Source organism: Coloeus monedula (genome assembly GCF_965178545.1).
Source record: "Coloeus monedula genome assembly, contig: HAP1_SCAFFOLD_523, whole genome shotgun sequence".
Classification (NCBI taxonomy): Eukaryota; Metazoa; Chordata; class Aves; order Passeriformes; family Corvidae; genus Coloeus; species Coloeus monedula.
Window position 1 is genome coordinate 26708 of NW_028120439.1, and position 25037 is coordinate 51744.

The following is a 25037-nucleotide window of genomic DNA, read 5'->3' on the forward strand; positions in this document are numbered from 1 at the left end:
CCCTGCCGCCTTCCATTGGCCGTCGCGCCCGCCCGTCCTCGCTCTGAGCCAATCGGCGCCCGAGAACGCGGCGTTGGGGGCGGTGCCCCGGTTCCGCGCCAGTTTACTCACTTCCCGGACTACAAGTCCCGAAATGCCTCGGGGCGCCGTAACGCGCCTGTAGAGCCGGGACTGCGGCTCCCGTCATGCTCCGCGGTTCCCGTCATGCTCCGCGGCCCCCGAGAGCCCGGTCAGGGCCGGGAGTGCCCCCAAGTGCTTCCCTGAGCCGTAAGTGTCCCCAGGGCCCCACAAGTAGCCCAGATGTCCCCCTCCTGATCCTCAAGTGCCCTCCGCGATCCCTAGGTCTGCCCGCCCCCGGTCCCTTACTGGTCCCCGGAATGCTCTCTTATATGTCCCCTCGGACCCCCAGGTGCTCTCCACTTGCCTCCCCGACCCCTAAGTGCCCCTCCAGACCCTTAAGTGATCCCGCAAGCACCCCCAACTGCCCTCCAAGGGCCCGTCAAGCGCCCCGGGGAATCGGTGCGATGACAACGATGTGAGAAAGAGCCGGACCCTATCGCAGTATCGGCAACAGTTCAGCCTTTAATTAAAATTTGAATTAAAACTGCAGTTGCCCATGTGGGGGATGGACAAGCCCCCCACCTCTTCGTGCCGCTCCCATGGTCCCTCTTGGAGCCAGGGAAATTGCAGGAAAAGCATTCCTGCGTGTTGCGTACATAAAAAATTTCATGGGAGTCGGGAACAATCTGTGTGGTGAGCTTCCTGGACAGGTGGAGATCAAATCCTGCCACGTGAAGGAGAGGTTGAGAGGACTTTGGGGACCTGCAGTATACATTCTATAGTCCCGCCCCCCAAAACCCCAGAGACCCCCACCATCCCCTACATACTCCCCCAAACTCCCCACTAGACCCCAAATACCCTTGGAGTCCCCTCAAAATACCCCATAGCCCCCCCCCCCCACCCCCCCAACACCCTATAAACTGTCAGGGCCCTCCCAAACTCCCTCTAAAACCGCCTGAGGCCCCCTGAAACAACCCGTAGATCTGCCCAAATGCCCAGCACTCCCCCGAGCCCCCCAAAAGGGGCTACCCCAGATGGCCACAGCTAGGCATGGACTGCCTGAGCCAGTTTTTGGGCTGATATGTATGTAGGTAGGGGACAGGATGGAGGGTGAGGGTTTTCACCTGCCAGAGGGCAAGGTTAGATGGGATATTGGGAAGAAATTCCTCCCTGTGAGCGTGGTGACACCCTGGCACAGGGTGCCCAGAGAAGCTGTGGCTGCTCCATCCCTGGAAGTGTCCAAGGCCAGGTTGGACAGGGCTTGGAGCAACTTGGGATGGTGGAAGGTGTCCCTGCCCATGGCAGGGGGTGCATTGAGATGACCTTTGAAGTCCCTTCCAACCCAAACCAGCCTGGCATGCTAAAACTGGTGGAGGTTTGGGGTGGGTGACCTTGGCTGACCCCAGGTGCCCCCCTCACGCTTCAGGAAGAGACAGGAAGAGAAAACCTGATGAAAAAGCTCCTGGGGGAAATGGGTTGGAGGGGTGTCAGTCCCTCAGGAACTGCTCCAGGTCCCTTTCCATGGGGTGAGTCCCTCAGGTGGAGGCACTTGGGGCACAGAGGCAGCATCTGCCTCACTCTGTTCTTCTCCAGGGCTGCAGGGGAATCTCTGCTCTGGCACCTGCAGCACCTCCTCACCTGCGGATCTGCTCGGGGAGGAGAGACAACAGCAGTGAAAGGGACTTGGGACCAAAGGAGGCATCAGCACAGCAAGAAACATTTCCCAAGCTCTAGCTGGTGTCAGGTGAACTCAGACGGGAGATCAGGTGGGTTTGGTTTTAACCAGAAAGTGAATTTAAGAGTAAATCGTGGATTTCCTCCTGTGTCAGGGAATTCTCTGGAACATGGATTTGCTGCTTTAAAATGTTGGTTTACTTTCCATAATTCATCTGGGCTGTGTTATGCAAGAGGTCATTGTTTCACCTTTTATAAATAAAGAGCTGATGGTGATGATGATGATGATGATGATGATACTTATTTAGGCTCCCTTGCAGCACATCTGCAAGGCAGGGACTTTGCTCTCAAGACTTCAATTATGCAGAATTTACCCTTCCTTTGCTCACAATTTTCCCTCTGCTGAGCTACTCCCAGTGACTGTCACTTGGAAAGGAGAGGCTTCCTCCACCCTTAGTGTGGGGAGATTTACTCCCTTAGTGCCCAGGAAAGCTGAGACCCTTGTGCCCAATTTGTCTGTCACCATCCCATTAGGGGAACTCTGCATTGAGCCACCCTGCTGGGTCCGGTGGTGTTTGACTGAGTCAGGGAGACACCAAGAGCACAAGGGAGAGTCCTCAGCAGCTCTTCCCCTTTATTGGAGTGTGTTCCCTGCTGCCAGCAACTGCCAGTGCCCGGGAAAGATTCACACTGACAGTTAATGGAATAACTCTCTCTATTAATATAAAATTGTGACAGGTTCAGGTTTGAAGGTAGTTGATGATAGTGTCTGATAGCAAAAATGTATCTGAAGGAATGTAACTACAAGCTTTAATCCCCAAGAAAATGTTCAGAACACACAGAGTATAATTCTTACCCAATAGGTATGCCTATGGGGGAGAAGACCAGTTTAGCCTCTTGCTTGATCCCAGCAGTTATGATGGAGTCTTCCCCAACTTTTACCCCATCCTCAACTTACCTCTATAGAATTTCCTTGTGTTTAGGTGGAGCTTGAGTAACTCAAGTCAATATCTACCTGTGTTACTGATGGGTGTAAAATTCTCTCACTTTGCTTTTAAAGATACAGTCAAAAAGAACACAGAGCTTGTGCCCAGTGACAGGGGAGTTGAACCTTGGGGGCAGGTACCTTTGGGATGGAGGTGTGTTAATATTAGGCTTTAATGAAGCAAGTTCTTATAAGGAGAGGGATTTTGCCACAGTTGCTGGTTCTGCAGCAGGACATCTTCCCCTATCTCACCTGGCTGACAGGTGGAATGTGGTTTACCAGCTGCAAAGCACCACTGAGTTCCCGTCCCTGCAAAGATTCCACAGAGCCTGGCCCTGGTGTCTCCGCTCTGTCCCACCCTCCATTCCATCCCCCTCAGCAGGTGTGTGTGGATGGGGAATCGTTTTGGAATAGGTTTCAAGTCCTGCCAACTACATTCCATCCAGGGAGCAGCAGCTGTGATTTTACCCTATAATTTCCATACGGTTGTAACTCCCGTTAAGATGCCAATAGAACTCCTCAGTTTCCTCTGATTGTGTCTTCAGTTACCTGTCTACAGGGTCTCCAGTCATTTTCCCACATAATCCACCCCATGACTATAGTCACTCAAACTTCACAATATCCAAACAGAGTTTGAGAATATTTCATGCTTTGGTTTAGTACAGTTGTAGTGCATGGGTGGTTTAGTATTAGTGGGGGTAGTCAGTAAGTTTCATATTAATTAATTAATTAATATTCATATTAATTGTTTCATAATCATCCAAACTTTAACATAGAATGCAATTATTAGAACAAAAAGCAAAATGGTTGCTATCAATAAAATGCCAACAGGGTGAAGCATTAATCTGAAAATTCCAGTAGCTGTAGGTGACCATCCAAAAAGAGTGTTTCACCTTCAGTGTTCTCCATCTTTCTTCACCATCACATGATGTATGTCTTCCATGTCATGATGGACGGTAGCCAAAGTCTTCTGCCCATTCTCTTGAGCTTGTTTCAGCAAGCGTCTCAGGTCTGCATGTTGTAACAGTTCCTTTACCAGTGTGAGGTTCATAACAATTGGCGTAGGCTGTAAATCTTGAATCAGAGTGTAGTTAGATTGCAAAAATTGATAGGATGTAATGGGAGCTAGATAACTAAAATCTCATCCTGTAAACAAGTACAATTAGTGATTACTTGTATCTACAATAGGGTTATCTACAAATAAAAAATTGCAAGAGGTTCTCATGCAAATGCATCCTTTACCAGTATACACAAGTACTGCTTCCAGGTTTTCATTGGGATGAATCTCAAAATGACAAACATTTTGCTCAGTGTTGAGACAAATGTCTTGGGCCTTGATGGTGTTTGACACTGATCGTGCCGTAATCAAACCTCTCCTGACGGGAGAGTTTTTAAAGTCCTTGCCAGGAGTTCCAGAGACAAACGGGACTCTCAGTCTTCGCTGCTTCTTGATAGTTGTTTATTAAGTCTTATCAGAGAAATAGAGCCACTAGCATGACCCAGACACAGCACAAAGCAGGGAATGCAGGAGCGAGCCCAATTATCAAGATTTACACAGCCTTTTTAAAGGTAAATTAACCAATGGTTACTAAAAGCGTACATTATTTTTACTTTTCTACCAATTATTTAGTAACACAGGGAATTGCGGAATTCTTTGTCCAATCATCTCAAACTATTTTTACTGCAGAATATGGAGTAGGAGAAGAAGGTCTGGAGAACAACAACAATCCTCCATTTTGATGTTTTTTGCTTTTATCTATTTACTACATTAACAAGCCCAAAACCTCTAAATTTTTCACCCTGTGACAATCTTACATAGTAGTCTATCACCTAATTTACACTAGTGTAGTTTCTAGTTCTTTTCTAAGAGTAGGCAGTTTTTTCCAAGGGCGGAGGTCAAAAACAGTGTTGTTCAGGGGGATGAAACCCCTCAAAACAGAGAAATATTCTCTGCACTCTGGGTTCCCACAGTGTTGCTTTCGCAAATGAATCCTTGTTGCTCCTGCACAATGCATGCGTTGATATTGACAGTTTGCCGTTGATTTCCATCTTTTCAGGCCTATAACCTATGCTCCAGAGAATAGAGTACAGTCCCATCATGATTTAAACTTAATGCAATGATTGGGTATATCTCATATACCAAAGCATTGCATATTGTTAACATGAAAGCTGTGGCTGTGCTGCTGATGGGGTCATAGGTAAAATTTACTAGGTACTACCTGGATTGGAATTTCCTTTCAAATTTAATCACATTGTCCCAAATTATCTTTTGAATTTCAGTGGGTTGGGTGCCTTCTTTTCCTTCCCCTATGACTGCAGCTGTCATCGATTGAATTCACAGATGAGCTTGAATACAACTAAACACCAAAGAGATATTAGTTTAACTACACTAAGTGCATCTATGATCAACTAATGGTCCTTTTCATAATTCTCTCCCTCTCCCCAGGTAATATATCTGTCAGAAGCCATTGATTAATTCCCAAAGCCAAAAGGGAAGATCATAGAGGGTGTTGCAATTTATTTAAGTCATTGTTAATTGTGACTAGTTTGTTTATTATTACTTCAGACTCTACGCCATTTAGAACTCCCAGTCCCGTTCCCAGGATGCCAGTCACATCCATCCTGGTTCACATGGATGAAGTGAGAACTCATGTACACAACCATCCCGCATAAGAAGTTTTCAGGAATGGTGAGCAAGCTGGTTGGATTGTGGAAACATTATTCTGCATTAACAGCTTAACTCATCTGAGAGACCGTGTTGGGTTAAATAACATTTGCTGTTGACCTGTATATTTTATTAAGGACCAATGTTATAGATGTGAGGAGACAGTTTGATAGAAGGTGGAGTTGTTGGAGGCTGAGTGTTTTCTTCAACAACAATTTAGAATTTGTTTTCTTCAACAACAATTTAGAATTGAAGGCCCAAGATCGATTGAGAGTTGGGGTCTGTCCAGAGACACATTACAAGTGTTGGATGGAGTATTCTAAATGAGTGTGCCAGCACTCATGCTTAATAGAGCAGGTATATATGCTGTTTTCCCTTTGGCATAATTTACACCACCTTTTCCTTCAACATAGTTTATAACAATGTGTAAGACTGTTGTCATGCACTTGGTGTTATTTTGAACTTGGCATCCTATCAAGATGATGTCTCCTTTAATTCCGTTTAGAGATGGGATGTTTATTTTCAGTCTCATGTATGACGGTCTACTCCTGCTTGTAGAAGGTGTTGTTGTGCAGTGCCACTGTAGATAAATTTAGGCCAGGTGTAGGCATGTCAAAAAGCAGATACTCCTCTATCCATGGCCACCCCGTCGTACACAAATCCCACTATTTGGGTTCTACAATTAAAAAATCAAATTATGGTTCTACACCCGATTTTCCCTGTGAGCAAGATGTGAAGCATAGGTTGTGTAAAAGTGAAATTGTACCAACAATCTGATTCTGATTTCTGGTAATAGGATTTCTTGTTACTTGGTCTAGTAAAATCGATATGGTATATTTTAATTTCAGTGGGTTTTTCATGAGAAGACCCATGGATTGCTCTGCACCCTATTTTTATTCCTTCCCTGGGCATTGCCTGGAGTGCCAGTATTTCAGAAATGTCATGGGTGTTATGTGTGATCTTGATCCTACATCATCAATTTTCTCCCATTCCCACTCATTATTGAGATACAATTCAGCTTTATTTACAACCACAACAACAAGATTCAAATTGTCCTTACCTTTGGGTGGAATCCCAACACTTGTGGTGTACTTAACATAAGGTTGGGAGCATGGTCATTCTGCACCTTTCTTAGGAGTTGGGGGGAATTGCATTGTCAGGGCATAGAATAATATCATAAATCCAACCTGTTGACTTGCCATCCTCAAAATTTATATCTCCAGATAAGGATGCATAGCAAAAATAGTATCACAGCTAAAACCAATGACAGTATTCCTTGTATACATTCAAGGTTGGTGTAGCCTAATCCATCCATCCAGGTGCAGTTCATTCAGCATTCCTTTGAAACAGAAACGTAAGGAAATACGCTTGTTTGAAAATGCAACTGGCAGTGTTAATTAATAAAAAAGTTTTGAGATTCAGGTGGAATCTCTACTACTTCACAAAGTGCTTGCCACATGACTATTGCAGCTTCCCCTGCAGTTTCAGGGGGCTCTCCTCCAGTCAGATTATTTGGAGAGAGTGAAACTGTCTGTAAAATTTTGGCAAGTGCAAAGTGCAGTCCTGGGAGAATGTTACTACTCCTGTGGGAGTCTGTTAAAGGTGTATGGCACTCCCTTTCAGGCAAGCACAAATTTTGCTTTGTTGGATTCCAGTGAAAACCTCACTTGTAAAAGATAAGCCCCTTCCATGAAAAATGTATCTTTCACATCCAGGGCTGCTATCCATGATTGGGACACTTTCTGAATTTGACTTATAAGTTCTGAAAAATTTATAACAGCAGCAGTTAAAGACACAGTATTGGCATGCTGTTTGTCTGGGAGTAATCCTTGGATATACCTAATTTTAGGAGGTGGAATCCCAGTTTCAGCCATGGGTGCCTGGACAAGAAGGCAGTTTTCCATAAAAAGAACCAAGAAGGTTCTTTTCCATAAAAAGGAAAGCATGGAGCCCCAGTGTTTGGAAGGCAGGTGAGAGCTGGCCCTCAGGAAGCCAAGGTCAGTCAGACTTGACTGTAATGATAGGTTTTCTCTGGGAGCACTCCTTGGATATATGGAATTTTGGAGGTAGAATCCCAGTTTTGGTCATGGGCGCCTGGAGAAGAAGGATGATTCTTTCCCACAGGAAGGAAAGCATGGAGCCCTGGTGTATTAAGGGCAGATGAGAAGCAGCCCTAGGCATGCCAAGGTCAGCTGGACCTGTCAGGCAGCCCCTGGGAGGTCAAGTCAGCCAGACCTGTTCCTCGTTTCCTTGCTTCCGTTGGGTCCTGCAGTGTCAAAATGGCCCCTTGGTTCCATGAGGCCCTGTAGATTCACCATGATATCCTTGGTTTTGCAGTGTCACAATGGACCCTTGATTACAAAAGGCCCCTCAGTGTCACAATGGCCTTTTTTTTCCATGAGGCCTAGCAGTGTCACAATTATGTCCTTTGTTCCACAGTGTCACAATAGACCTTTGGTCCCACGAGCCCCCACAGAGTAAAAATGATCCCTGGGTTCCACAAGGCCTCGTAGTGTCAGAATAATCTCTTTGGTTCCATGGGGCCTTGCAGTGTCACAATAATACCCTTGACTCCATTATGCCCTGCAGTGTCATAATAGATCCTTGGATCCATTGGGCCTCGCAGTGTCACAAGTGCCCCTTGGTTCTGTGAGGCCCCACAGTGTAGCAATTTTCTCCTTGGTTATGCAGTGTCACAATGGCCCCTCAGTTCCATGGGGCCTGGCAGTGTCACAAAAGCCACTTGATTGCTTGGGGCCCTGCAATGTCTCATGACTTCGTGGTTCCATTGGGCCCTGCAGTGTCACAATGGCACTTTGTTTCCATGGAGCTCCACAATGTCACTATGATCCCCTTCATGCCACAAGGGCCCTTTTGATTATATGAGGCTCCAAAGTGTCATAATGGTCTCCATGGTTTCATGAGGCCTTGCAGTGTGACAATGGTCCCTTGGTTACACGAGTCCCTGCAGTGGTACAATGCACCCTGAGTTTCAGGAGGCCCTGCAGTGCCAAAATGGCCTCTTGGTTCCATGAGGCTGTGCAGTGTCACAATGGCCTCATTGGTTCCAGAGGGCCTAATAGTGTCACAATAGATTCCATTGTTCCATGAGGCTCTGCACTGTAACAATAGCCCTTTTCTTCCACAAGGTCCTGCAGTGTCACAGCGACCCCTTGGCTCCATGGCACCCCACAGTATCACCATGGACTCTTTGGTTCTGCAGCATCACATTGTACCCTTGGTTACACAAAGCCTCACAGAGTGACAATGGCTCCTTGATCCCATGAAGCTGCGCAGTGTCACAATGGCCCCGTGGTTCTATAAGGCCCCACAGTGTCATAATGATCTCCATGGTTCCATGAGGCTCTGTAGTGTAACAATAGTCTCCTTGTTTGATAAGGTTCCATAGTGTCACAAGGGTATCCTTGTTTCCACAGTGTCAACAGTGGACCCTTGGTTTGATGAGGCCCCACAATGTCACAATGGTCTCCTTAGTTCCATTGTCATGCAAAAGTTCCAGGTGTTAATACACATTCAGGTGCAGGGATTAAAGAGGCATGGACTCTACTGGGTGGAGCAAGCAAAGCCAGTTTATTGTACACATCACCAGCATTTTATAGTTTACTACTTCTGGGCAGATCCATAGGCTCAAACCCCCCCTGCTGCATTCCCATAGCAACACTATCAAGTCCTTGCAGATTCCCTCTTGTGACAGCAGTGTCCTGGCTAATCATCCTTTTGCAACAGAGGCTCAGGTCATGGCATCTTGTTCATTCCATGTTTGCCTCTTGTTCTTGCCTTGGGCTTCGCTTTGTCTCTGCTTCTTGTTCTTGCCTTGAGTTTTTATCTGTCCCATGGCTTTTGCGGCACCAAGGCTAGAAGGTCTGCACAACTATCAGCTTTCGTTGCTCTCTGGCTCCTGTTAATTCCCCCTCTCTGTTCAACGATCATTATTTGCTTTATTGATTTATTAATCAATCTCTGAATACGTTGAATCAAGCAAGGCAAGCATATCACTATGATTAACAGCACCCGTAATATAAACATTCCCATCTTAAATAAAATTTTGATCCATCCAGTGATCCCCAGTTCCAAAAAGGCTATTAAACCAATCAGCTCGATCTTCTACTTTTAATTTGGCTACACTATCTTGTAAAGCTTTAATACTCACGTGAATAGATTGGGAGTGATCAGAAAGGTTCATACAGCACATTCCATCAAAATCTTTGCATCCATGTCCATGTGCTAAGAGCAAGAAATCAATAGCAGCTTGATTCTGCAATGTAGCATATCTACTTGAATCAACATTGGTTAACAATCCTGTTAAAACAAGTGAAGTAGCATTAGTTGGTTGAGCTAGCCCGCACCCTAGCTTGTTTAACAATCCCAGTGCTTTTCTGGCTGCTACTCCTGGAGCAAAAAAGGAGGCTGCCCAATGTCGCTGTAGTGACCAAAAGTCAAGGTTATCATCACAATCGGGCAAACGCATGAATACTGTGTTTTTCTTTCTGCAGAAATCTATGTTGCAAAATTATGGATGTGTTGCATGTTAACAGCAAGAGTTGCCCCAAACTACAGGGGCCTCCCTTAATATGAGATGGAATAGCAGCCCAAGCTCTGTCTCCACAAATAAAAACCACTCCTGCTGGTAGTGATAATGGAGCATTAGTAGAGTGAGAGAAAATATTAGTAGTGTAATTACAGCAAGCGCTTGCATTTCTTAATACAGGCTGGGTCATAGAAACATCCCATGCTTTAGATTGGTTGCTCCCAGAATAGTTAAACTTAACACAAAGGTCCATTTTTACGGACCCTAAAAGCTTTATTTCTTGGCGTTCAAGAGTTGCATGAGGGAGATATGGGACCCGTTGGTCCCAAGCATCGGCATGATTTTCCGAATCAAGAATGTGAGTTTGAGAGGGATGTGGCCTCATCTAGAGGTAAACCAACAAGGCAAGTAGAAAATGGATTCTCAGGAGAGGCTGTAGCCAAGCATAAGGTATCCTGCCCTGTTAGATTGGCTAAAGTTATCCATACATTTGGTTTTGGCTGATTAACAGGCCAAGCAAAAGTAACAGAAAAAAGCATTAGTACTAAAAAGCTTTTGTTAGCATAAATCAAGCTTTACCTTTTAACAAGAGTACTACTAGAATATTTCACCACAGTAGCGGGCCATTGTTCAGCAAAGATTTCCAAGTGTTCAGGCAAGCCATAGATGTGCCCGCACACTAGTCTTTATCTGTATATCACCGATTCAAGGGCATTAATCCTTTTGTGTATTCTGATCAGCTGGTTGTTCAATGAAGGCTGGAACCCAACGAGGACCAGTATCTGTGAAAACACAAGCATAACCCCTTCCCCATGTAATGAGGGGAAATGGAGCTATGATTTTCCCACTTTCTGGGTCTTTTACAGGGAGTCGTGCTTTCTGCCCTGTGTCTAATAATGTTTCCTTAGAAGTGGAAAAGTGTTTTATTATAGGGGGAACCTTGCTATCACCATAGCAAATTAAAAAATTAAAAACACACAGTGCCTTGTGTAGCCTTTCCATTGGTGTGCACCCCTGCATCCCCCCTTCTGTTGTGCTAAAAGATGCGTAAGTGTTGAATGAGCACATTCAATAATTGCTTGTCCTGTGGGGGACTGAGGGATGCCTGTAATATGATTCCCCATAGTGTGAAAAAGGAGGAAAGTAAGTGAGAAGTGTAAGCAGGACCATTATCAGTTTCAATCTGCTGGGGAATCCCTAAAGCTGCAAAAGCTGTCAAAAAATGGCGGCAAACATCTTTGGCAGTTTCTCCTGTGTGACATGATGCAAACAATGCACCTGAGAAAGTGTCAATAGATGAGTGAACATATTTGAGGTGGCCAAATTCAGGATAGTGAGTGACATCAGTTTGCCATACCTGGAGGCTTTGTAGGCCATGTGGGTTAATTCCCGGTGAGTCTGTCACAAAATTATGACTCTGACAATCAGGGCAAGCAGCAATGATGTCTTTCGCTTGCTGGCACTTTAAAGCAAATGTGTGACAAAGGGCTGCAACATTCTGGTGAAAAAAGGAATGGCTAAGTTTGGCTTGTGCAAAACAATCAGAAAGTACCTGAACAGGTAAGGTAAGCAAATCAGCTTGTCAGTTTCCTTCTGCTATAAAACGTGGTAACGTTGTGTGAGAGCAAACATGCATAACAAAATAAGGATGCTGTCTGGTGTCTAAAAGGAAAATTAATTGTTGCAACCACTGAAAAACATCAACATTAGACACTTCTCTCAAAACAGCAGCTTCAACTCTTTCAACAATACCTGCAACATAAGCAGAATCTGTTACCAAATTTAAAGGCATGGGCCATTTTTGAAAAGCACAAACAACTGCAGCTAATTCCACAATTTGTGGAGACCCAGAAACTACAGTCACATCATATGCCCACGTACCAGTCTCATTGACCCTCCAAAGTAAAAAACATTTGTGGGATCATCCAGAGCCATCAGTAAATACTGTAAGAGCTTGTAATGGCGTCTCACTGCGCTTGGGTTTTAAAAGATGTCTCAGTTTTTGAGACAAAACTTCAGGAGGAAACACTCTAGAGTGATTGTCTCCTGCAAAGGGAAAAGCGCCTCCCCTTTTCCTCCGAGACAAATGGGTCACAAGAAGTGAAGGTGGGAAAAAGAAACCAAACTGTTTAGTAACACACAAACAAAACAGGGTAGAACAAGATAAAAAAAAAAACCCTCAAAATACAACAAATTCTCAGAGAGGGAACAGACATGTGGGCACGGACCAGCCGGGGCCACCCCGTGGGTCTGCTGGGGCTGCCCCCGCAGACTCCCCGGACCGGTGAGGAGGGAAGGGAGGCAGTGAGGCAAGGGGAAGGAAAGGGGAAAAGAAGAACAAGAAAAAAACACAACAGAACCTTTTCCCAACTAGCTGGAACACAAAGGAACCCCAGAAAAACAGCACAGAGCTCCCGGCGCACTCCCTCCTGACCCCTGCCCAGACCCTGGAGCCGTTGGGCCAAACCATTCAACTCCCCCTCGGGTCAGTGGCTCCGGCCCCACCGCTGGGTCCATCTTAAAGGCACAGCATACTTGGGCATTGAGCAGATGGTTAAGGAATAAAGCAGCTTCATAACGTCACCCCAGGACATTCCACCCCTTATTCCATACCGTCTGCTCAATGCCCAAATTAATACGTTTCAACTTTAAACACACACGTTTATACATATATACATAGCTATATACAAACAGTGGCAGCAACATTCAACAAACATATATAGACATTCCAACATTACAAGCGGTTCTCACCCACCATCAAGTCTCCCTGCGGTACAGGGAGACAACATGTCTCTCCATCCTTCTGCATTATCCACCATGGGCAACCTGGCCCCTGAGCAATGACAACCCCACGGATGGATTTGTCTTTACTCGATACAGAAGTAATCCAAACAGATTTTCCCAAGAGTCCCCTGACATGAACTGCTGGGACCTTGTCTCCATCTACTGTATGCAGGGGTTTGGATTGGGCAGGCCCTGCTTGGTTGGTGGAGCCTTGGGTGTTCACCAACCATGTGGCCTTAGCTAAATGGAACTCCCAGTTTTTAGAAGTTCCTCCACACAGTGCCTTCAGGGTGGTTTTGAGCAGGCCATTGCACCATTCCACTTTGCCAACTGCTGGTGCATGGTAAGGGATGTGGTACACCCACTCTATGCCATGTTCTCTAGCCCAGGTGTTAATAAGGCTATTCTTAAAATGAGTCCCATTGTCAGATTCAATTCTCTCAGGTTTATCATGCCTCCAAAGGACTCTCTTTTCAAGGCCCAGGATGGTGTTACGGGCTGCGGCATGACGCACAGGGTAGGTCTCCAACCATGCAGTGGTGCCTTCTACATAGCGCTTGCCTTGGCGGGTTTGAGGCAGTGTGATGTAATCAATCTGCCAGGCCTCCCCATACTTGTATTTGGACCATTGCCCACCATACCACAGAGGCTTCACCCGCTTGGCCTGCTTGATCGCAGCGCACGTCTCACAATCATGGATAACCTGGGAGATACTGTCCATGGTTAGATCCACCCCTCGGTCTCGTGCCCACTTATAGGTGGCATCTCTGCCTTGATGACCTGAGGCATCATGGGCCCATCAAGCTACGAACAACTCTCCCTTGTGCTGCCAATCCAAATCTATCTTTGAACCTCTATCTTCGCAGCCTGATCTATGTGTTCGTTGTTTCAGTGTTCCTCATCAGCCCAACTCTTGGGGACATGGGCATCTACATGACGGACTTTCACGGGTAGCTTCTCTACCCGAGTGGCAGTGCCTTTCCACTCCTCAGCAGCCCAGACTGGTTTTCCCCTACGCTGCCAGTTTGCCTTATTCCACCTTTCCAGCCAACCCCACAGAGCATTGGCTACCATCCACAAATTGGCGTAAAGGTAGAGCTTTGCCCACTTCTCTCTTTCAGCAATGTCTAGAGCCAACTGGATGGCTTTTGAGTTCAGCAAGTTGACTCAATCCACCTTCTCCCTCAGTGGCTTCTGCAACCCGTTGTGTGTACGGCTGCTTTCCACTTCCAGTTCATCCCTATGATGAGACAAGAAATGTCGGTGAAAAGAGCGTAGCGTGTGTCTTCTGATGGCAGTTGGTTGTATGGTGGAGCTTCCTCAGCACATGTCACTTGTTCCTCTTCATCAGTGAGACCAAAGTTTTCACCTTCAGGCCAATTTGTGATTATTTCTAAGATCCCAGGGCAATTCAGGTTTCCAATACGGGCACGTTGTGTTATGAGGGCAGTCTGCTTGCTCCATGTGGCAACGGTGGCATGGTGGGTAGAGGGAACCTTTGCTTTGAACATCCACCCCAGCACCAGTAGCTGGGGTGCCAGAAGGAGCTGTGCTTCAGTGCCGATTACCTCTGAGGCAGCCAGGATTTCGTTCTCTGTTGGGGTGTAGTTGGCTTCAGACCCTCTGTAGCTTCAGCTCCAGAATCCCAGTGGCCGACCTCGAGTCTCACCAGGCACCTTCTGCCAAAGACTCCAGGACAGACCATTGTTCCTGGCTGCAGAGTAGAGCACGTTTCTCACCTCTGGTCCTGTCCTGACTGGACCCAGGGCTACCGCATGAGTGATTTCCTGCTTGATCTGGGTGAAGGCTTGCTGCTGTTAAGGGCAGTGGAAATCGTTCTTCTTACGGGTAACCAGATAGAGAGGGCTCACAATTTGACTATATTCAGGAATGTGCATCCTCCAAAAGCCTATGGCACCTAGGAAAGCTTGTGTTTCTTTTTTGTTGGTCGGTGGAGACATCACAGTGATTTTATTGATAACCTCAGTAGGAATCTGACGCCATCCATCTTGCCACTTCACCCCCAGGAGTTGGATCTCTCGGGCAGGTCCCTTGACTTTGCTCTTCTTGATGGCAAAACCAGCTTCCAGGAGAATCTGGATGATCTTCTTTCCCAAATACCTCTGATGCTGTGTTCTCCCACATAGTGATGTCATCAATGTACTGCAGATGTTCTGGAGCCTCACCCTTTTCCAGTGCAGCCTGGATCAGTCCATGGCAGATGGTGGGACTGTGCTTCCACCCCTGGGGCAGTCGGTTCCAGGTGTACTGCACACCCCTCCAGGTGAAGGCAAACTGAGGCCTGCACTCTGCTGCCAGAGGAATAGAGAAGAATGCATTGGCAATGTCAATAGTGGCGTACCACTTCGCTGCTTTGGACTCCAGCTCGTACTGGAGCTCCAACATGTCTGGCACGGCAGCGCTCAGTGGTGGAGTCACTTCATTCAAGGCATGATAGTCCACAGTCAATCTCCATTCCCCATCAGACTTGTGCACAGGCCAAATGGGGCTGTGGAAGGATGAGTGGGCCTTGCTGACCACCCCTTGACTCTCCAGCTCGCGGATCATCTTGTGGATGGGGATCACAGCATCTCGGTTTGTCCGATACTGCCGGCGGTGCACTGTCGAGGCGGCAATTGGCACTCGCTGCTCTTCTACCTTCAGAAGCCCAACTGCAGAAGGATTCTCGGTCTGTGCAGGCAGGGGGCTCAATTGCCTAATGCCCTCTGCCTCCACAGCAGCAATCCCAAATGCCTACCTGAGTCCCTTTGGGTCTTTGAAGTACCCACTATGGGGGAAATCTATGCCCAGAATACACAGGGCCCCTGGGCCAGTCACAATAGGATGTTTCTTGCACTCTTGTCCAGTTAGGCTCATGTCGGCTTCAAGCAGGGTCAACTGCTGTGATCCCCATTACTCCAGAAATAGAAATCAGTTCTGCCCCAATGTGTCTCGATGGAATCAAGGTGCACTGCGCGTCCGTGTCAACCAAGGCTTCGTATTTTTGTGGTTCTGATGTGCCAAGTCATCAAACCCACACTGTCCAAAAGACACAATTTTCCCTGGCCTCTACCTGGCTAGAGGCAGGGCCCCTCTAGTCTTGGTTATCATTCGAAACTCAAGCTACTTCCTTTCTGGTGGAACTCCCTCTCTCAGCATTACCATCCTTCAATTCACGCACCTGTGCTGCCAGGACAGAAGTTGGTTTTCCATCCCACCTCCTCATGTCTTCCCTACTGTCACACAGGAAGAACTACAGTTCAGCTCTTGGGGTGTACGCTCTCTCCCTAGCCGTGGGACGTCTGCTTCTGGTAACAGGGCCTCCGACCTGCACTGTTGCGATTTGGAGAAGGCCCTCTTTCAGCTCCTTCCTGAGTTTCTGATGAGTCTTGTCCATCCTATCTTGCATCTTCTGTATGGTCTCTGACAGACTCTTTTCCACAGCTGCAATTCTTGCTTGTGTTGAGCCATGCACAGTGTCTGCATATGCCTGGAGCCTCCTCACTGACGAACTCACTGTCTCGTCCCCGTCATTCCATGTCAGGGCTCCTAATTGCTTGGTCATCTGAGAATATGATCTCTATCACTGCCAGTTCTCGCAGGCATTGAATCCCTTGTTCCATGGTCTTCCAGGGGTTTAGCTGCAGCTGGAGATCTTCTCAGCACAGATATCTTTCCTTCACAGTTCTTAAGAGCTGTGTTCAGAGACCAAGAGTTCAGGGCCCCTTGTCATTCCTTGGTTGATACTTAGATCACATGACAGGGATCCCAAATGCCATCCAGAATTGTACCATCACCTGCAGTGTCCCAGATTTGGACCATCCAACTTAATATAGTTTCATCAGGCCGTTGGGTGTAATCTTTCCTTGGGGTACGAAGGCTCTCTATGAACAGGGACTCGGTAATGATTTCAGGTTCCACTTCCTCTGCTGGCTGTGAAGGTCCTGGCTGCTCATCATCATCCACTGGGCAAATGGATTTGGCTTTGTGTTTCTTTCTCTGGACAGGGGCAATTGTTGTTGGTTTAGGCTCCCAATCTGCTTTAGCTGCAGCTGGAGTGATTGGGGTGTCTGCTGGCTTATTCTCCTGCCCCTCTGGCTGTATATTCTGCCCTACAGAATCCAGCAGCGTGCGGTAAGCGTTAGCCAGGACCCAGCACATGGCAATGAGCTTTTCCTTTTCATCAGTGTTGTTATTGTATTACTGCTGGCCTGGGCCCTAGGGTATATCACCGTGTCCCACAGCCATAGGGAGGAGGAGGAGAGAAGATCCAGCAGGCAGGAATTGTGCAGCAAGATTTATTCATTTAATTATTTTACAAACTCTTTTATAGACCTTTTTCTTCATAGTCTAATTGGACAAAGGACCAGCCACCCCTTGGGGTGATTGGCTAAAATCCTAAAACATCCATTGTCAAAATATTTTCTACTATACCATAAACAAGACTTTTCAAGGTTGCAGGTGGCTTGGTTGTTTACATAACTCTGCTACCTCTTCTGTGAGAGAGAAAAGTCTCTCACGGACTTAGAAAATAGCAAGAAAATCCTTGCTAGCAGCATTTTTGTATCTACATTATTACAGTTTTCCTTTGGATACTTTCCCATCTCAGCTGGATTCTGAATTTGTTCAGGGGGGAAGTTCCAGGCTACTGGGTCAGAAAACTGCTTCAGGGTCTGGCCTATGTCCTCCCATACCCCAGAGCACTTAGGATTTTCCACAACTGGGGCAAGTGTCTGGGCAACCCCTCTGGAAATCTTAGCCCTTATTTTAGACAAGCTGGAGACCACATAGAGGAACCCTGCTAGATAAATAACAAGAAGGTGGTATCTTTGACATCCAGGGGAAACTGGACACTTTCAAAAGCTGACGTGCCAGATCTGAAGGGGAAGAGGGAGATGAATGGCTGGGAATTATCATCCCCTGCTTCTCCCCTAACAAACTGGGTCAGGAGACACTCAGCATCAAGATCACTTGGAGAATGATTTTATTATGACTTCTCTAAACTTAAAAACAATAAAATATTCCCTTTCTTAAAATAAAAAAATTCAGGGCTGCACTTTGAAATCCTCCTCCATAACAACACTACAAATCAACTCCAATTAACTGTACAAGCCTTGCAGACTTGAAGACAATTGACGAAAGATAACTCCTGAGGGCTTTCTTGTATTTTAATGACCCCTACGGTGGTTTTGGGGCTGAGTCCAGGACCCTCAGGGACTGAGAGGAGGATGAAGAAGCTGCTTAAGGCATCAGAAGAATACTCCAAGTCCCTTGGAGCATCAATGGGCCCCACTGAGAGCAGGGACTGCCAAAGCCTCCCCAGGGACTCGTGATGATGCCATGAAGATTTTTGCTTTTTCTTTTTTACCCCTGTTATACCCGTTATACCTTTTTACAGCTTCTGTATTCCTAGTGCTTTTTGCCTACATTCGTGGACTTGTTTGTTAAGCTAAGAGACTAAACATTTTAGAAGCTTCGTAGCCAGGGATCAGTGTGTCTCAGACCCCAAGGTCCTCTCCAGAACATATTCTGTAAACCAAGATAGAACCATCCAGGGGAAGGTTCCTTGGGGAGGGGAGGCTCACTTGAACCTCTCATTGGGGAATCTTTGATAGATATGCTAATTAGTAAAGCCTATAATGTTATACCCAATGTTGGGGGGGATTAACACACACACGAGAAGAGAGACACAGAGACACAGGGAAAGACTCAGTGGGGTATATCTCGATGCATATGACCTGGACGTGTACACCTAAGGATCCTTAAGAATAAATACCAAGGTAAAATCCCTTTTCCCCTTCTAACCGTGTATGCCTCTTGATTTGAGAGCAGATCTTTGAGCTCTGCCAGGATTGCAGGGAGCCAGAGGCACTGAGCGGGGAACTGCAATGCTGAGAAAGCCCTGGGCTGGCTGGGGAAGCAGGAAGGCCCAGTTCGTTGTTAGTATGCCGGATTTCTGCATCATGGATCCGTTGGGCTACTCCAACAACAATCGCTGACTACATTCACTGGTTCCTTCAACCACTGTTGTAAGGCCCATATCACGGCGCACAGTTTGAGTGTTTGCAAGCTGTCAGCCGGTTCTCCTGCTATGACATGAGTCTTCCAGTGGTTGTTCTCTTTCCATGCACAGGTGGCCCGCTTCGTCTTCCTCCCCGCATCCGTGAACACTGTGCACCCTAGCACTGGCCGTTCTACATTCAGCAGGCGGTCCAGCCACTCATAGCGCCCCAGCAACTGCGCCAGCCTTCCCTGTGGGCGCTTGTTATGGACCATGCCGGTGAATCCAAGCAGAGCTTCTTGCAGTGCCTCCGCATGGCGTAGCATCCACTCCAGGTCCCCTGTCCGGACGGGTACACTGTTGTCCTCTGCCTCCCTGCCGTCCAACTCCATCACTCAGTCACGACTCTTTCGGATTAAAAGCGCCACCATCTCTACCCTGGACTGCAGTCTGGAGCGTGGCTGAGTCGGTGGGAAGATCCATTTAAGAATCCGGATGTCCTCCCCCTTTTTCTTTTGCCATTGGTGGATGATGGCTTGTGAACCTGCTGCGCTGATCAGGGTGATGAGGATGGCGAGTGGGACTCCTTCTTCTCTGCGTGATACCCATGCGTGCCGCAGCTTATCTGCGACCTTGGCGAGAGCTGCTGCTTGGTCTGGGGAGCATTCTCGAGGTTCGGCAGCGTTAGTCCCGTGCAGCCATGGCAGGAAGGGGGCGAGGTCAGCATTCGTGGTTCCCGTGACTCCACAGACCCATTGCAGATCTCCTAGCAGCTGCTGCGCATCATGGAGCATGGAGATTTCTGTGTTTAGCTCAATCTTTTGGGGCCTAATTTGCGATTCTGATATGAGCCAGCCCAGGTACATCCATGGTGTAGTCCGCTGGATCTTCTTGGGGGCAATCTCTAATCCAGTCTCATGCAGTTGCTTTCTGACCCATTGCATCTCTTTATCTGGTAACTCTGTAGCAGTAGCTATCAGGATGTCATCTATGTAATGGTAGATGAGTGCTTCTGCATAGTGTCATCGAATCGGATGTAGCACCCAGTCAACATATAGCTGACACAGCGTGGGGGAATTTTTCATCCCCTGGAGTAGGACAACCCACTCCTAGCGCTTAGTAGGCTCACTGCAATTCTTTGTGAGCACTGTAAAGGCAAAATGTTCTGTGTCCTTTGGATGCAATGGGATTGTGAAAAAGCAGTCTTTTAAGTCAATTACAGTGATTTTCCATCCCGCTGGAATCATTGTAGGAGCCGGTAGCCCAGGTTGCAGCGCCCCCATAGTTTGCATGCACGTATTCACTTGTCGAAGGTCATGATGGAGGTGCCATTTTCCTGGCTTCTTTGGGATCACAAAGATGGGGGTGTTCCATGGGCTGACTGAAGGCTTGATATGTCCTGCTTCTGCAACAAGCTGTTCTGCTATCTTCAGCCTTACATCTGTTACCGGCCACTGCTCAACCCAGACAGGATCATCTGTTAACCAGGTGAGAGCCCATATGGGTGGCTGACTGGCAGCGGTCGTCAGCATAAATGCTGGTCTGTGGTGAGCACAAGGCCTAGCTGCACAAGGATGTCGCGTCTGATCAGGCCTTGCAGGGTCTGAGGCAGCTTCATAACATAGGGGCAACACACAATGGTTTGATTGTCCTCAAACTCTAGGATAATTGGGGTTGCACTTACTTGGGGGATTTGTGCTCCCCCCACCCCTGCCAGCGTGGCTGCTGGTTTTTCCAGTCCCCAACCAGGTGGCCATACCACCTGGTTAATGATGGTAACGCCAGCCCCTGTGTCGAAAAGCGGCTGTATTTTGATGGCTTCTGCCCCCCTTCACAGGATCACTTGCCACTGAGGTCTCTGGGCCAGGTTCAATGTCCAAAACACATCGAACCCAGAGGACCCAAAAGCATGGTCTCCGCGGACACTGCTGTTCCTGGTTCCCCCGTTGGTCATTAGGGGAATGGGGACGATTTGGGCAATGCAACTGCCCTGCAGGATAGTTACAGGTGGTTGCAGGCTATCTTAATTTTGCCGGTGTAGTCAGCGTCGATGACTCCAGGGAGCACCACTACTGGTGGTTGATGACCGCCCCACAAGTAGGCCACCCAGACGAGGGCCGTCTGATGACAGGGGGCCCTTGGCTGTGGTCGGGATCAGGGTGACCTGGTGGTTTGTCAGCGTGACTTCTATTGAGGTTACCACGTCCACTCCGAGGCTCCCTCAGGTGGCTGGCTGGTTCTGTTGAAGGAAACCACTGGGATTGCACTCAACTTCCGGCTCTTTGGGGTGCTCACTTGTGTCCTGGCACGTAGACAATTCAGCAAGCTTCTTCATTAATTCATGCATCATCTCTCGGTGCTTCTCCTCCTCTTGGGGCTGACCCCCGGCAGCCCTGGCTGGCTCTGCCTCTGTGGGCAACAAAGCCGCAGAGGCTGCTTTGCAGTCGGATGATGATCCACTCTCCGGCAGAGGGGTGTTGCATGCTGCTATTTTCAGCCAGGCGCTAGGACCGCTCGTTTCTCCTCTGCTCACCTGCGCCCTGCCCCCTGGGTTGGGAGCCTGTGCTTCCGCCTTTGCGGCCATTTCTCCCTCAGACTTCTGAGGGGTAACTTCCTTCCCCACTGAGTCCAGCAGCTCCCGCAGTGAGCGTACAGGTGCTGCTGTTCCCTTAATTGGTCTGCCTGCAGTCAGCCCAAAGAATCGTGCAGCCCTGGACTCCTTCCTGGTCTCCGGCTGCCGCTCCGTGAGACCCCCATCTCTTTCCTTCCCGGGGCCACCACCCGCCAGCACCTCCATGGCTGCCACAGCCACCTTCCTCTCTGCTTTCATTTCTGCAAGGGTATTAGTCACAGCTCTCCATGTTAATCCGAGAGCTTTTGCTTCTTTACCTTCCTTTCCACCCTCAATCATAGACAGCCACAGTCTGTTTCCAACTTCCCACCACTCTTTGGTCAAGAACAAAAGCAAAGTTCATTTCAAAAACCCTTGTTCCCAGGCCCGCGTAATTAGGGCATAAAGATCTTGATCTTTTACAGTCTCACCTCTCTTAGAAAGGATACTGGCTAGGAGACGAGTTGCAGCCTCGTATTCCATAGCTTCTTACCTGCGGGGGCTTGCTCAGCCACGCGAGCTCCAGTCTCCGGCTCCACTCAACTTTTTTGCTGGGACACTCCCGTTCCAGCTCTCCAGGCTCCTCACCGTCAGTGCAATGATTCGGAGTCTTACCACATTCAAGCAAAACACATTTAAGCAAAAAACAAACCACATCTAAGTGAAACACATTTAAGCGAAAAATCACTCAAGTCCCTGCTCAGGCACCAGGTTTTGCGGGGGGGGGGTCCCAAGTGCTGAAGAGCTGGCCGGATACACGACACAGAGACTGATACGATTTGAGCATCTTTCTCTGTTTTATAGTTTACCTACACAAGCTTGTATCTACTTTGCAAAGATTCACGCCCTAGTCCCTCTGGACGGCCCCTGATCTGCAGGGGAGCCAACCAGTGTATAACTTTGCCAAGGATTTTCAAGGCTGCCTGCTGCCAGGTGTCTTCCAGGCTTGCCTGCAGCCAGGGGCCAGTTCAGGGTTTTTTTCCTCAGCAACCCTGGGTTGTCCAATCTTTCCTGGGGTATCATATGCCCCTGTTCCACAAGGAATCCCTCTACAGCCCAGCCCTGAGCCCAGGCCTGGCCCAGCAGGGCCTGTCCCTCCCGGGTGGCTCGGGGCTGTTTGTGGGGCAGTGGGATGTGAGGGGGAGGAAGAACAAATGCCATAAGCCTGAAACCCCTGTCAGCCTCCTCAGGGAGGGGAGACGGAGAAGCAAAGTGCAGCCCCTCAAAGGAAAGATGCGGGGCATCCAGAGGCAGTGCCAGAGCCCAGGGGACACAGCCCTGCGTGCCTCTGGCCCTGCCAGCCCTGCCCAGCCCTTGGCCATCTCTCCTGCAGGCTGTGTCCCCTGTCCGTGCTGCTCCTCTGCCCTGGCCGGTTGCACACGCCCATCTCTCTGTCCCCCCAGCATTTCTCACCCCGGCATTTCTGTGCCCTCCCTGAGGTCCCTGCCCCCAGGGCTGCCGGCTCCTGGCACACAGAGCCGTGGCATGGTCCAGTCTCACACTGGGAGACCTTGTGCACCAACATTCTACCCTTGGAGGGACTTTTCTTCTTCCTCACCTCCAGCCTGAACCTTCCAAGCTGCACTTTGGGGAGGTTTCCTTCTCTTCCCATTCCCAAGAATCCTCTGAAACCACCCTTGAAGCAGTTTCAGGATGAGCCCTGGGCCTCCTCTTCAGAAGGTCCAGCAGTCCAAGTCCCTCAGTGTCACAGCGGTTTTGGATGGTAAAGTGCTGTGACCTTCCCAAAAGCATCCCCAGCAGGAAGCCGCTCGGTGCAGCCACCACACTTGCACACACATGTACACACACACGTACACACACACACACTGGATAGCTGGCACAGCAGTCCGACGACAAAGGAGCAGGAAGGGTCTTCGCATGGGGTTCTATGGGAGAGATTTATTGCAGCCACACTCGTGCAAGGTTCCACAGAAGTAGGTCGAGAACAATGGGAGGTCTAGGGTTTTACACGAGAGGGGGGTAGGGCATCAGGGACCAATGATGGTCTGAGGGCAGGGGGCGGCACACAGGTGGGGCCAGGGTAAGGGAACCAATAGGGAAACTCTGAGGGCGTGGCAATGGGGTATATAACGTAACAAGGAGTGGCGCAACCAACGGAGCCAACCAGGGAAGCAGGACTAGGGTACATTATTATAACAGATCAGGGCATTCTGAGGGAAGCTTTTTCAGTCACCCTAACCTGTAAAGAAGCATAGGACTTGTCCCACCATAGGACTCCCTTCATTCCTTGTCCAGCAGGCCCACCGGCCCCCACACTCAGCTTCTCCACACGGGCCCCAAAGCCCATCCTGTCAGTCCTGCAGAGCCTCTCCAGCTCCTCCTCCCTGCCCCACAACAGGGAGCCCCACAGCCAGACACAGCAGCCCAGATGTGCCCCCCTGGCCTCTGGTGCCTCTGGCAAGGGAACAGCTCGAGGCACTGCAGGGCCCTGCAGACAATTCCTGCAGCACTTGTAGGATGATCCTGCTCCCCAAGGGACGTTCCCGTGGTGCCAAGGCAGCAACTGAATGGGGAGTGAGGCCAGAGAGGAAAGGGCAAACAGGGCTGGGCTGTTTGCAGGGGAGGGGACAGGGATGGGCAAGAGCAAGAAATGTGGAGCAGGAAAGAGGAAAGAAAGCAAAGGTGAAGCAAAGGAAATGCTCAGGGCTGTTTGGGGGTGGCTGCCAGGCAGCCCTGGCTCTGAGCAATGTCTGCAGTGGGACAGGAAACTCAGAGCTGATGGGAACAAACTTTCTGGCTGACTTGAGAGGCCCCGACAAAGCTGAGAGGTTTCCCTGCCGTCCCCCAGCCCTTGCTGGCCCCCAGGGGCTGATGGTATTTGTGCTCACTCAGGTTCATCTCCCCACAGCAACAGCGTGGGGTGCTCACGCCTGGGCTGTGCAGTGCAAACAGGGGCTCCTGAGCCAGTCCTGCCGTGTGTGTGCCTGCAAGGATCCAGCCCCTCTGGGAGCTGGGCAGAGGCCAGGGCTGCAGAGGGGGGATGTTGCTGGCAGGTGCATGAGGCCGCTCTGGGACGCTGCCCTGGGGTGTCCAGCGCAGGGGGGATGGATCAGGCCCTGCTCTGCTGCTCCTTCCCGGCTCCCCCAGGGACCCTGCAGAGCACCAGCCCTGCTGGTTGCCCCCACCCTGCCCACGGCCACCCTGGGGCTGCTCACGGGGGTTTTCTCTGCTGAGCACTGGCCTGGGCGTGCTCTTGAGAGAGCCCGGGCAAGGAGCCTGGAGCCCCCAGGCCCTGCCCTGAGGCGTCAGCGCTGCCCCAGCAGTGCCCATGGCCTGTCCCTGCTGCAGCCCCGGCACTGCCAGCCCAGGGCTGGGAGCGAGCCCCAGAGCACTCAGGCCCTGCAGCAACACGAGGGGCAGGAGGGCAGCGGGGCAGTGGCACGGGAGCAGCACTGGCAGCACCAAGGGCTGCTGCTCCTGGCCACAGCTGCTGTGCCCCCCTGATCTGCCCCCAGCTCTGCACACAGACATTGCTGCTGCAGCTCCACACAAGGCAACTAAAGGGGCATCTCTGCTGGAAACTTTGCTGGCAGATCCTTGAGTTCATTTAAAGGCACCGAGAGCACAGCTCCTCATTGACACAGTCTGGGGCCACAGCCAAGGTGGAGAGAAACAAAATGAGAAACCGAAGAAATATTGCCCTTGCTTTGTGGACAACAATAAATAACTGAAGAGAAAAAATAACCC

At 49.1% G+C, this 25037-nt stretch overlaps 1 long non-coding RNA gene across 1 annotated transcript in view; it reads left to right on the forward strand.

Annotated features, from left to right (window-relative positions):
- The first annotated feature begins 5282 nt into the window (after positions 1-5282).
- Positions 5283-25037, forward strand: part of LOC309585831 — a 30822-nt gene continuing 11067 nt past the window's right edge. The window contains exon 1 of the long non-coding RNA XR_014227325.1: positions 5283-5408. This is a non-coding gene — a long non-coding RNA (uncharacterized lncRNA). The remainder of the gene's footprint in view (positions 5409-25037) is intronic.